A 12,239-nucleotide genomic window follows, 5' to 3' on the forward strand; every position below is an offset into this window, starting at 1 on the left:
ACTGGCCCAAGGTAATCTCGAACGAGCAACTTTTGCCAAATAAACATAGTGCGTACAATTTTACTTAGAGAAGCCCCAGTTACGCGTGTCTTGCGCATCCTATATATTATTGCTTGTGAGTCGAATATTTTTAGTTGCACCCAGGCTGAATTCACAAAAATTGCATTATTTACAATTAAATTAATAAAAAGCTTGAAGTTTTATGTCTTTTTATTTTTATATTAATAAGTATTAGTATTAAGTTACTGTCAACAGGAAATGAGGTAATGACGTAAGTGGAAATGGATTAGCTCCACACACCCCGAAAAGATTCCAATTATTTTCTCAAGCAGACGGATTGGAATCGGCAAACGTCATACAGTTGCAGATGAGCTTGACTTGGAGCTAGGTGAAATATGAAGCTCAAGACTGAACTCGATGGACATCCCTGCCCCATCTAGGGGTTATAGGAATAAGTCAAGTAAGTCAATGTTTTTTGTAATTCACAAATTTTAAAGACAATATTACTTTTTTTAAATTTACTTTTATTCAAGGAAATGATTTCAGTATTAAAATTATGCCGTTATAGGAACCAAAATTTAAAACAGTTACATGATATAGAATCATTATATAGACCTATATGTTATCCCTTTTAATATCAGATACAAAATCTAGTTCTAAACAACAAACCTCCCACATCATTAATAACGAATTAATCACAAATCTAAATCAATACAAACGTTTATACAGTGGGCGTATGGAGAAAAAAACATACTCCCATTATCTCGTGTGTGCCAGCCCAAATCATCCTTATCCACCCGACATAAGAACTACCATCTAAGATCCGCAACCACGCCTCAACCGTCATTGGCAGAAATAAAAACCACGCGTAACTCGTCACGTCTCGCCGGTCAGTGAAATCGTATTGTGACAATGTGTCAACTGACCAGCGTAAATGGAGCCTCCACGTCGCGCTAACACCGCACAATCCGTGGAACAACAGTCGATCTTTAGCCGGACAGGGGTCAGCGTTAACTGGACGCTCGTATCGTGGCTTATGAAATGACAATTGCAGCTTCAGTGCACAACGAAACGTCCAATTGCCACGTAACTATCGAGATGTAAATCGCACAGCTACCGTTATATTGAAAAGTCGTTTTCTAATCTATCCGTCACAGTTGCGTTCCCTTTACGCAGCTGTCCCACGCTCAGAGTGATCATATAATCTGGCTATAAACGTGATTACTGAAACATAACGCCGTGGAACTTCCGGTTTTTTATAGAAAAGGCAGGACACTCACGCCAGACGGCTCGCCTGGCAAGCCTTTTGTGTTGGTAGGCTCTCGTAGGACGCTTATGTTTAAGGTTTAAGGATTATGGACTCAGATTCTGCACTTTGACTCATAATTGGTCCGTTGTGCGTAAAGTCCTGGTTAATTAAGCAAGCCTAGCCAGCCAGAAGCACAGAAGTCTTCTGGGCACTTCATAGGCTTCCCGGGGCGACCGAAGCAGTGATGCTTCGAGGATTTCTGCACGTTGTTTAGCCACAGTCCCGCATTCCAGGAGAATTGTAGGACGCTAAATCGAATAGTTTTTTATGTACCTGATGTTAAATGAATCATACAAAAACCCGAATCGTCGCGCATATATATGAAGTAGGACATCATTAACCCCAGCGTCAACGCGGCCCATTCGATTTCGCAGGTTAATCGAGCGTTAAATCGTTTTCAAGTGATTTTTCATACCGTTTCTACACAGTGACAAAATCATTGAACGTGAGGTTTTCGACCGTTCAACAAAATTCACAAACTGTTATGTCACGGATATAATTGCAATTTTAATACTAAACAAAAAGCAGTTAGGCAATATTTTAATCTAGATCTCCTAATAGGAATATTCGTTACAGACTTTTTGTTAATATTGTTAAATCTTGCAGAACATTACTTAAATTTTGTGTGGAACCCGTGGAAATCCTGGGATTTGCATGGGATGCTACTTGACGCGTTAGTCCGGCCTCACCTCTCTCGGACAAGGACAAAAGCTGCTGTGGCGGCAAAGCTTGCAAAAAAATAATAATCGGCAAAAATACTACTCCTTTATTTTGAATTATAAGTAGGCGCACGTGTTCCTTTTGGAATAGTGACTCTTGGGCCGTGGCTTTAAAGTGCGCAGGCGCTAATTAAAGATTTAATAAAAGAAAAGACTTATTAATGATTTTCAGGACACAACCGAACCATATCGTCCAGTTGGTAATGCCTACACGTTGGTCTGACCAAATTAAGACAATGAAGGGTCTTCAACGTATCTAATGCCCTGAGCAAGCGAAGGACAGAGTCGTTTGGAGACAGCTAGAGGTATCGGCTATGTATGCAGCTTGTTACAGGGATACAAAAGTTCTTAATTTTAAATAACTACAATACAATTTTTAATTGTTATAGCAAGATGACATTAATTTAACAAATGTTTGTCTTCCAATACAACCTGGAATATCTATACAACAAAGATATAAGTAACAATAATTAAAAAATAACATTATACAATACAAGTTACAGGGTTTCCATACATGTTTTCATGTTAAAGAGTTAACATTTATAATTTGTTGAATTAAAAGACACATATCTTCATACAGAGTTAATGCTAAGACTTTCCCATCAGACCCATCCCCATCTCAGACAGACCCATCTTTCAGGTCGTAGGTACGATCCCCAGTCGTGTACCAATATACTCTCTGTCCATTTGCACATCTAACTCGCTCGTGTCGAAGGCTAACATCCTGGGGAAACCGGCATGTCTCAAATCCAAATGTGTCAGGCTGATCATCTTCTTGTCTATGAGGTCTCTTGTCTAAAAGCTAAGAGATGAGGCTAATCGGATTGTGGTCGATTATTCTTTTTAATGTGTTTAAAGGCGTTTATACGTTCCGAAATTAAACATATATAAAGAAATTCATGGCCCATACTGGCGTATAGTAGATCGTTATGTAAGAAATGAATAACGAAAATTGATATAAATGAATATGCTCGTAGGCTGTGTCAATAAATAGAGATGTCGCAGTAAAGAAGTTAAATCAGAGAGTTAATTGAATCTCTAGACAGTTAATTAAAAATCGATATTCAATCAAGTCGCTAAAGTTCCGTCAGACAAGTGAGTGAACGAAACGTTTAACGTATTTCCTAAACGTTCCTAAGCAGCAAGACTATAACAATAACAATAACAAATGAAATAATCATGGCGGAGTCTTGTTTTACATTGTTAATCAACACGCTGGCTTTCGGTCAGACAGATAGTTAAACGGTTTCGACGCTGCTTTATTTAAATCAAAATGCTAGCGACTTGATTGAATATCGACATTTAATTAACTGTCTAGAGATTCAATTAACTCTCTGATTTAACTACTTTACTGCGAGAGATATATTGTCGTGGCTACTTAATATCTACCCGTTCACTGTCCACAATATAAAACGGATAACGCCTTGCTTTGAATACACTCACATTGTATTTGAAAAAAAAAATATTATGGAATTTACGATTAGGTTTGTTATGAAACAGCTGGGATCCTTGACAGGTATTTTTACGTAAATGTTTCCCAAATTTTACACATTATAGCATTGCGTATCGTACTAATAATAAGGCGTAGGAAGTATTTTTATCCAACAAATATACAGTATATATAATTTTAGTAATATTTAATTAAATAGAAAAATCCAAAAAAATTAAAAAGTTTTGTCTCTGTGGTAGTTTTAGGTACACGGTGTATTGCGATACTTATTCGTTAAGCGAGAAGAGCACCAGCTCTGGAGTCCCCGGTACCAACTTAAATCTTTAATTAGCTCCTGTGGTTTAAACCCTTAGCCTAAGAGTCTCTACTCCAAGGGAAACAAAATTGAAGGCAAGACTAAATATGAATGAATGTTACAAAGTTTCAAGTGGTTGTACAGATGTATTGCTCTTATTTAAAACAAAACTACTTCAGTTCATTCATATGACGTATTGAAATAACAACCCCCAAAAATCCCGCAAAATGTAAGCACACACAAGACAAGGTAATTATAAATGGCACGGCCTGGCACGGCCCGAATCCGCTCATATCGTGTGTACGCCATGTTTTTTTTTCTCTCATTAAAAGTTAGACACTGTTCCTAATTTCTGGAAATTGCAAGACAGTGTAGTCTGGTTTGGAACATAGATTATAAGAACAGATACGAAATCATCTTTGAAATATGGAAATGATTGAGTTGTGATTTATCTAGTAGACAGGTGGACATGCTGCGTTCACACCAAGATTCTCCAACTGCTAATAGTTATTTTTACCGTAAATTAAGCTTTAATACTTAAAAAATTACCTGTGTCTGAATGCTTACATTTTATATTGTAAACACAGTATAAAAACCACAAATTGTTACGTATAAATGAGACAACACACCATTTTTTTATAGAAGGTATAAAGGAGGTTCATTTAATGTTAAGTGATTGGTTTGGAAATGCTTCAGTGGGCAGCTGGTTCCACATAGTGATGCCACAAAACTCCCTTAAAAAACGCTCGGTTGTCGAACGACGGACGTCGAGGTAATACGAATACCTACAATAAATGTATTATTGACTTTTGTTTAATTTTAAAATGAACCAATATAACTCGTAATTTGCATTAGACGTGGCACGTGTGTACGCTCGCGTGATCTCAATGTTATTATCATAGATTATAAATAATTTAATCAAACGCAGATAAGGCTACACATATTACTGTTGTTGTTACGGAGAGTTGGTTAGTTAAATATTCCTCATCAAATCTTGTCAAAATGTAAATTTGTAAATGAAAAGGTTGTCACAATGTAATCCTTTAACACATGACTGATGTTGATCGTGATTTAATGACATCAGATGTCTGTCAGAGTGAAAAAAGTGGACAACCTCCTAGCCAGTATTTGTAGTAAATAGTATTTCACGAATGAGGCAAATTATCTGGTATAGTAGGAAAGCGAAACGAAAATATTTACCAATATCACAAAGTCAAACTTACAAGTTAAAAATAGTTTCAAAAATTACTCTAATTGTAAGGGGCCAAAAGGTTCATATGAAGTAAAATGGGCAAGAAACTCTATTCTTACTCTTTTAAAATAGTTTACGCAATATTTAGGATATATTGATTTGATAATTATATATGAAGACCATTTACCTACAATAAAAAGAATATTAAAATACAATAGACGCATGGTATTATAAAAAAACAATGCAGCAGATAAATAAATAATTAATGTAAATACACACACGGATTCACATATATTGCAAGTATAGATTTTACATTATTCTTTATAAAAAAATTAAGTATTTAGAATGCAAAGACTATTATTGTTAATGCGTCTAACATATCCAAATTCAGAGGTTCCCATTATTGTTTTTTTTTTTTAAATAATTTTATGGCCTGGTAACGAGACCTTTAAGCCAAGTCTTATTTACGGTCACTAATTCACATGTTATTCTATCGTTTCACTTGTTTTCTTAAATCTTTCCCACGGTATTTTTGATGTCCCATTATTGTTGTAACTACACAATAATGCCACTAAACATAAATAACAAAACGTCTAAATCATAGATCTCAAATGAGTAACGGAACATCTGTAGTTTTTAATCTATGTGTAAAATGTTTGGGTAGTGTACGAGTGCGATGTATCGTGCCTAATGAATCACAACCCCAAAAAGTTCGTAACCCCTATTAATGCCCCTGAATCGATATTTTTAAACGTTATTTTACGACTATGTTTTATAACGCGTTAATATTGGCTATTAATTTCTCTGTATTGGCCTAGTGGCTTCAGCGTACGACTGAGTTCGTAGGTTCGATCCCTGTGCACGAATGGAAGCTATTTTAAAATTTGCTCGAACGGTGAAGGAATCCTTGTCTTAGATTGACAAATGATACAGAAATCTGAATCTGTCCTAAAAAAGTTGTAGCACCACAGATTTTTTTTAATTTTATTTATTTATTTATCTGGAGTCGTATACGTATAATTCAGTGGTACTACCCTATATTTGGGCCTTAAATCACATCATTTTTCTGCAGTCAGTCCAAAATAGCACTGTCAGTAAGCATGAAGCCTAGTGCAGGATACTTCGGAGCGTCTAGAAGGAGTTAGGCTAGTTAATGAAATGAAATTAAGTATGAGGTGATGTTGGAGCTTGGTCAAGGCAAGGTCTTCGGCCACATCTCTTAGGTGTGAACCCTTTTTACCCTGTCACGTATCCGGCCTTATTTATTCTCGCTTCTGTGTCCTACAACGAGCTTGGAAAGCGCCAAAAATTCGCGCCTGTCACGTCAATAAAAGTCACAAATAAAAACAGCCTTTCTTCATTTACACTATACTAAAGTACACTTAGCCCATGACATTTAAGTTTTACACTAGTACTCGAACCCGACGGAGTGATGGCCTCCTCCAAATTCTTCCACTTTTTTCTATTCCTAGCGAAAATTTTACAATTCTGCCAAAGGACACTAATTCGACAGTACTTCTCAGTGCCTAAATTAAAAAAAAATTAACAGTAGACAATTTACAGACAAGAAATATACACGGGCGGAAACCATCAATTATTATTATTAGAATGTAGATTAAAAATTGCTAATCCTTTTTACGATACTAAATATCATATTAGTATCTAGCAAATAAATCCTCACTTTAATATAACATTACTATACATAAGGTTTTTTATTACCACACGACAATATCAAAATATTTTTTCCGTTTCAAAGAGTTTTTGGGCCAGCGGAGTGTGTTAAGACATTTTGGTTCTGTACTACCTCTATAACCATTTCGTATATGACTCATTGTATGTGACAAAGGCTCTTTTGTTGTTTTATATCGTGCCCTCAGTGTTTGTTTCTTACCTGCATATACTTTACACATTTTAAAAGAGCTCTTTTGTCTTTACCGGCGTTGGGTGTCGTAAAGTAGTTTAGTTGTTGGGCAAACAATATTTTTAAATGTTAAAACCTACCCTGGGTAACTTGTATAAACTGATGATATCGGGTTCGATTCCCCGGAACTTTCTTATTTATATCACAAGCCAATCAATACACAGAAAAAACAACCCTTCTTTAATCAGTAATAGATACAAAAAGATTTGTTACAGTATATGTATTTGCGTGTTGTTCCCACGAGAATGTAATTGCGTGCTCCTGTTTCACCATGCCTCCTGCTGATGTCATGTGGAACATGGTGTTATGGTTGCAGCTCCTTACAAACGTTGTGTAATACAAAAAAAATTGGCGATTAAAAAGTGTGGTGGAAGGGTTGATTTAAGAACTGGCAGTAAATGTAAAATTAGAAGCATTTAATGTATATTTATTTTTTATTGACGTTCATAAGTGTACATTGTGTTACGTATATGAATAAATGATTTTTGACTTTGACTTTGAAATTAAAAACGTCTGTTAATCTATGTAGTTCATTAATTATTTTCATACAGTGTGTCAGGTATGAAAATTACGTTTAAACAAATATATATAATATTTATTACAACGTCACTTCAACCCATCTGCTCGCGTAGATGCTAAGTCTACTAAGACGGACTATAGATTTTTGTTATCATACAAGCTTTATTTTAAGTAGTTTTTAATTACTTCCTTTAAGATTATTAGATACACACTTTAATAATGTAAACGATTTACAGATTTTACTTTACAACGATTTTAATCTAGCACATTTTTAAATTCGTAACAACATTTATGAAGAATTTCCGACTTTGACTTCAAGGAGGTAATGAAAGAATGTTTTTAATCAGTCCAGGAGTTTTAAGCTTGATTATTATAAATTGTTAAAAACTAAAAGCAAAAATCCTAAATGCAAAGCTTTATTCTATAATATTAAAGAATAAAATTTATTTGCAGAACAACTCTTAGACGTAATTTTGTTTAGTGTTACTTAGTTCCGATTCGGGACAGGCCAACATACAATTACCCATGGGTAAATAAATCTTTTTTTACATACTGATACGTTCTATAATACTGTACAACATTGTTTTGTTATATTAATTGTTCTCACAGCGCACGCGAACATAACATATCTTTATGGATAAATTTTTCACACTTTGGGTTATATTATTGCATATTTAGTAGGGTACCCTATTTTTTTTAATGTAAGAATATTAATGTAATGTAGCTTATGTCAGTCAGGAAAGATACAGCGTTTATAATTGAAATCGGTCCAGTAGTTTTTGTTTGAAAACAATACAAACATACATACAAAAACACAAATATGTCCTCTTTATAATATTAGTTTACTACCTGCCAACTTCGTTTCGCCTTGATATGATTTTGTCCCTTTTTGTGCCTTTGTAGTAGCTACATAACAACATATAGTTGCTATGTTACCTCATTACTATTCGCTTTTTCGAACCTAAAACCTTTCTAAAATAGTCCAAGGGATAAAAAATAACACTCGAATTTGTCCAGCCGTCTCAAGTTTTGATTATTTGCATTTTTATTTTGCGATATTTACGAGTATTTTATTAATTTATTGCAGTATTTTAGTTTTAGTTACGAAATCTTATTAAAATTAATTGTTGAACCATTTAATGTGTGTCTTTTTTATAGAACAGGGGCAAACGTACTGGAGGCTCTCCTGATCTTAAATGATAACGCCCATAACACTTACATTACCAGAGGGCAAGTGCGTAGCCTTGAAGAATTAGTGTGCTCTTTTCTTGAAAGACCCTGAGTCGAATTGGTTCGGAAGTACTTCAGTGAGCACACAGTGTTGCCACATAAATGCCTTAAAAACGCTAGATGTGGAACGACAAACGTCGAATATATACAAGTTATATAAAACACGTAAAGAAATATAGTATGTGCGCTCCAAATCAAGCACAAGCAATATGAATTAATAAAAGGTTATTACTAAGCACATACTTTAGTATGTAAAAAGCAATATTTTCTCGAAACTGTAATAACACTGCTTCAAAAGTTTAGTGATAAAATCGTCATAAGCCTTCCACACGTTCAACGCTATACGACCAGCGTAACTTGATCCCTACGATTCTTGAACATTTGGAAAATGAACGATTCATTTGACTTAAACTCGCGAAAGACAAGGTAGATGCGGTGTAGAGGCAGAACCAAATTTACCTACTTGGGAGGCGTACTCGCCGAAATTGCAGGTACCGAAAATGAATCATCATCACTTCGAGAATCACAAAAGCCGACGTTTGCACGTATCAGGCTAGTTTAGTAATGACGGCAGTTAACATGACAAACCTAACAAAGTGTTCCGATCCAACATAAAAACATATTGATGGTGAGAAACTTGGAAAGATACTAAAAGCACCACACAACATGTCCATCTCTTCGTGTACCGCTGCCTTCAACAAATGCTTGGAATATTTAGCCCGAAAGAATCTCTTATCAGCTATGGAAGCTATGCGGTGCCAATTGACAGATCTATAAAACGCCAAAGTGGAAATGGATGAGCCATACGTTCTGGAGGGATCCAAGTCACATTGCCAACCAAGACCTACACTGAAATCCACAAGACAAGAAAACCAAAATAGACCTGGCGATTAAGCATCATTGCAAATGTGGGAAAAGCTGGATTTGTAGTGAAATTACGAGAGCTGCCCAGGACCGATCAGGCTGGTTTCCTCTGCTGCTTTCTGCCCCACTTGGGGGATCCCAAGTGGGGCAGAAAGCAGCTAGGACTTAAAGTATGTCATTTCAGTTATTAAGAGCATTTTCGTTAGGTGAATTACAGCCATGAATCCTGCAATTGCCTACCAATATCAATTATTAGCGTTAACCCATAATAGTGATAAAAGTAATTTAAAAATATTATAAACAATGTATGGATACATTGGGTACATACATGGGTATGGGTAAATACAGTGGTGGATCAACAAAATTCGTACCAATAGGTCTATATAAACTAGTTAAGGTAATAAAAATCGCGTGCATTAACACATGACCTCAAGAGAAGCCAAAACCGAAACCACGTACTGGGAAATGCTAATGTATGATCGTAATCTAACCCTTAAGGCGTAAGCCGGACCACGCATACTTTCCCCCAAACTATCTGATAAACTTTTGACCACTAAAACCTGAGCTCCGTCTCCTAAAACAAAATCTTAACACATGACTTATACGATACACTAGCGCAAAGTAAAATCACCACTCAGTCAATTGAATAAGGTCGATAAAAAAGGTGAAACTAGCTCGTATTTTGGCCGAGGGGTCTTCGGAAACTGGTTGACCGACATGCGAACGCTGAAATATGTGTAGTGACGTCACATTTATGTCAGTCAATCCATTAATGCCTTATCTGAATTTCCGAGCGTGTTACGTAAAGTGTTTAGGATTGGAGCATGACATGAGATTTTGTTTGTTTGTCAATCTTTGCGCAACCGATAAACAGACGAACACATAGAACTTAAAAATAAAATGGCAGACATTTTTGTATACTAACAAATTAAATTATTTTTATTGGCAATCATCTGTTTACCATAAAAATATATTTATTTTAAGTAGTACAATTACTCGTAATAAGTACCTTAATGGAACAGATTAAACAAGCTTAGCCCACAAGAGCTGTTCTATGAAACCCTAATTACATACAAAAAAAAATTACCACGCCACGCCTCAACAACAAAAATCTTCTAAATTACACCGTTTCCCGCTTAGACCTTCGAATAGACAGCTGTCATTGTCTATGTTAATTCCGCATGTGACATAAATGTATTTATTATCGTAGGAAAGTACCTATCCGAAATGTACGTAATAATTCCAATTTTAAAACTTCAACAACAAAAAATAAATTAAACCATTTCCCGCCCAAACCTTCGAAAAGGCAGCTGTCATTGTCTATAGTAATTCCGCATGTGTCATAAAAGCATTCATTATCTTTAGTAACAGATTGTGTGCGGAAAAAAAGGTATAGATGCCCATTGTCTTCCGCTCGTCTCGATGGCACCTTTATGACTTTACGGTACATTTTATTAACTTTCTATGAAAATATTGCCAGGTAATGCGCGGAATTGTCTATAGGATTAAACAATATCTTGACAAAGGAATATGCCTGAGGGATGTATTTAAAAAAACAAACTGTGCACACGGGGAAATAATATGTAGTTTACTAATGGCTTATTTAAATCGGAGAATTAACAGGAGTCATACTTAGCCATAAGTTACAACTACGAAAAGATATTGAAAGGGATTTATCCAAAATGAAATAATTATGTTTCAGAACGATTCAACGGCAAATGTCAGGAATAGAGAATGCCGCTTCTATAGATATATTTTCTCTTTTATTTAGAATTCAAACAACGAAAACACGGTATAATCGCCTAAACTTAAAATAACTAAACAGCTTTATGCAGTTAAAATGCCAAATGTATATTTAACCCACCTCTTCCCCCATATCTATTAACAAAGTACTAACGGTTAAAATTAACTGCAAGGCAATGTAAAACCAGTGAAATGTGGAAACATTGAAAATTTCGGCGCTTATCAGACGAAGTTAACTTTTATTTTCACCGCCCGGGGCGGGTATGGGCACGAATACCGTAGAGCTTTTACTATTAGATTAGGCATTTTATAAATAAGGACATAACACGGTATTAAATCAACTACTTACACGATTTATAATCTTTGCATGTTCTGTATTTATTTTTTTATTTTCTTTTTTTTGCAATTTAGATGTGTACCTGTCAAGTTTACGAATTATGTTATCACAAGTCTGTGTTAGTTAAATGAAATTAACAAAAATAATTGACAAAATCGAACAAAACTAAATGCAGTCTGCATACATTAGACATAGACATTAATAATGTGATTTTTTTATAGAACAGCGGGCAAACGGGCAGGATGATGTTAAGTGATACCGCCGCCCATGGACAGTCTCAATGCCAGATTGCTCGCGGGTGCGTTGCCGGCCTTTTAATAATTGGTACGCTCTTTTCTTGAAGGATTCTAAATCGATTATATATATATATATATATATTATGATATTATATCACTACAAATAATATAACAATTGAGTACAATGATGACTCATAATGTATGTAACTTCTGTGTAAAATTCCTTTAAAGACAAATTTTCACGCCATGTATCTTTACCAGAATATGCGAACTTTAGATTGTACCATAACATTTGTGTACCATATTCTCGGATAAATTACTATTATTAAATATAATATTAAAACTACGTCATCAGAAACAATATCTCAAAATATATTCACAATTATATTCCCGAGCATCATTACAATTGACATGATAATCTATA

The sequence above is a fragment of the Pieris brassicae genome, chromosome 8 (genome assembly GCF_905147105.1).
Source record: "Pieris brassicae chromosome 8, ilPieBrab1.1, whole genome shotgun sequence".
Taxonomy (NCBI): Eukaryota; Metazoa; Arthropoda; class Insecta; order Lepidoptera; family Pieridae; genus Pieris; species Pieris brassicae.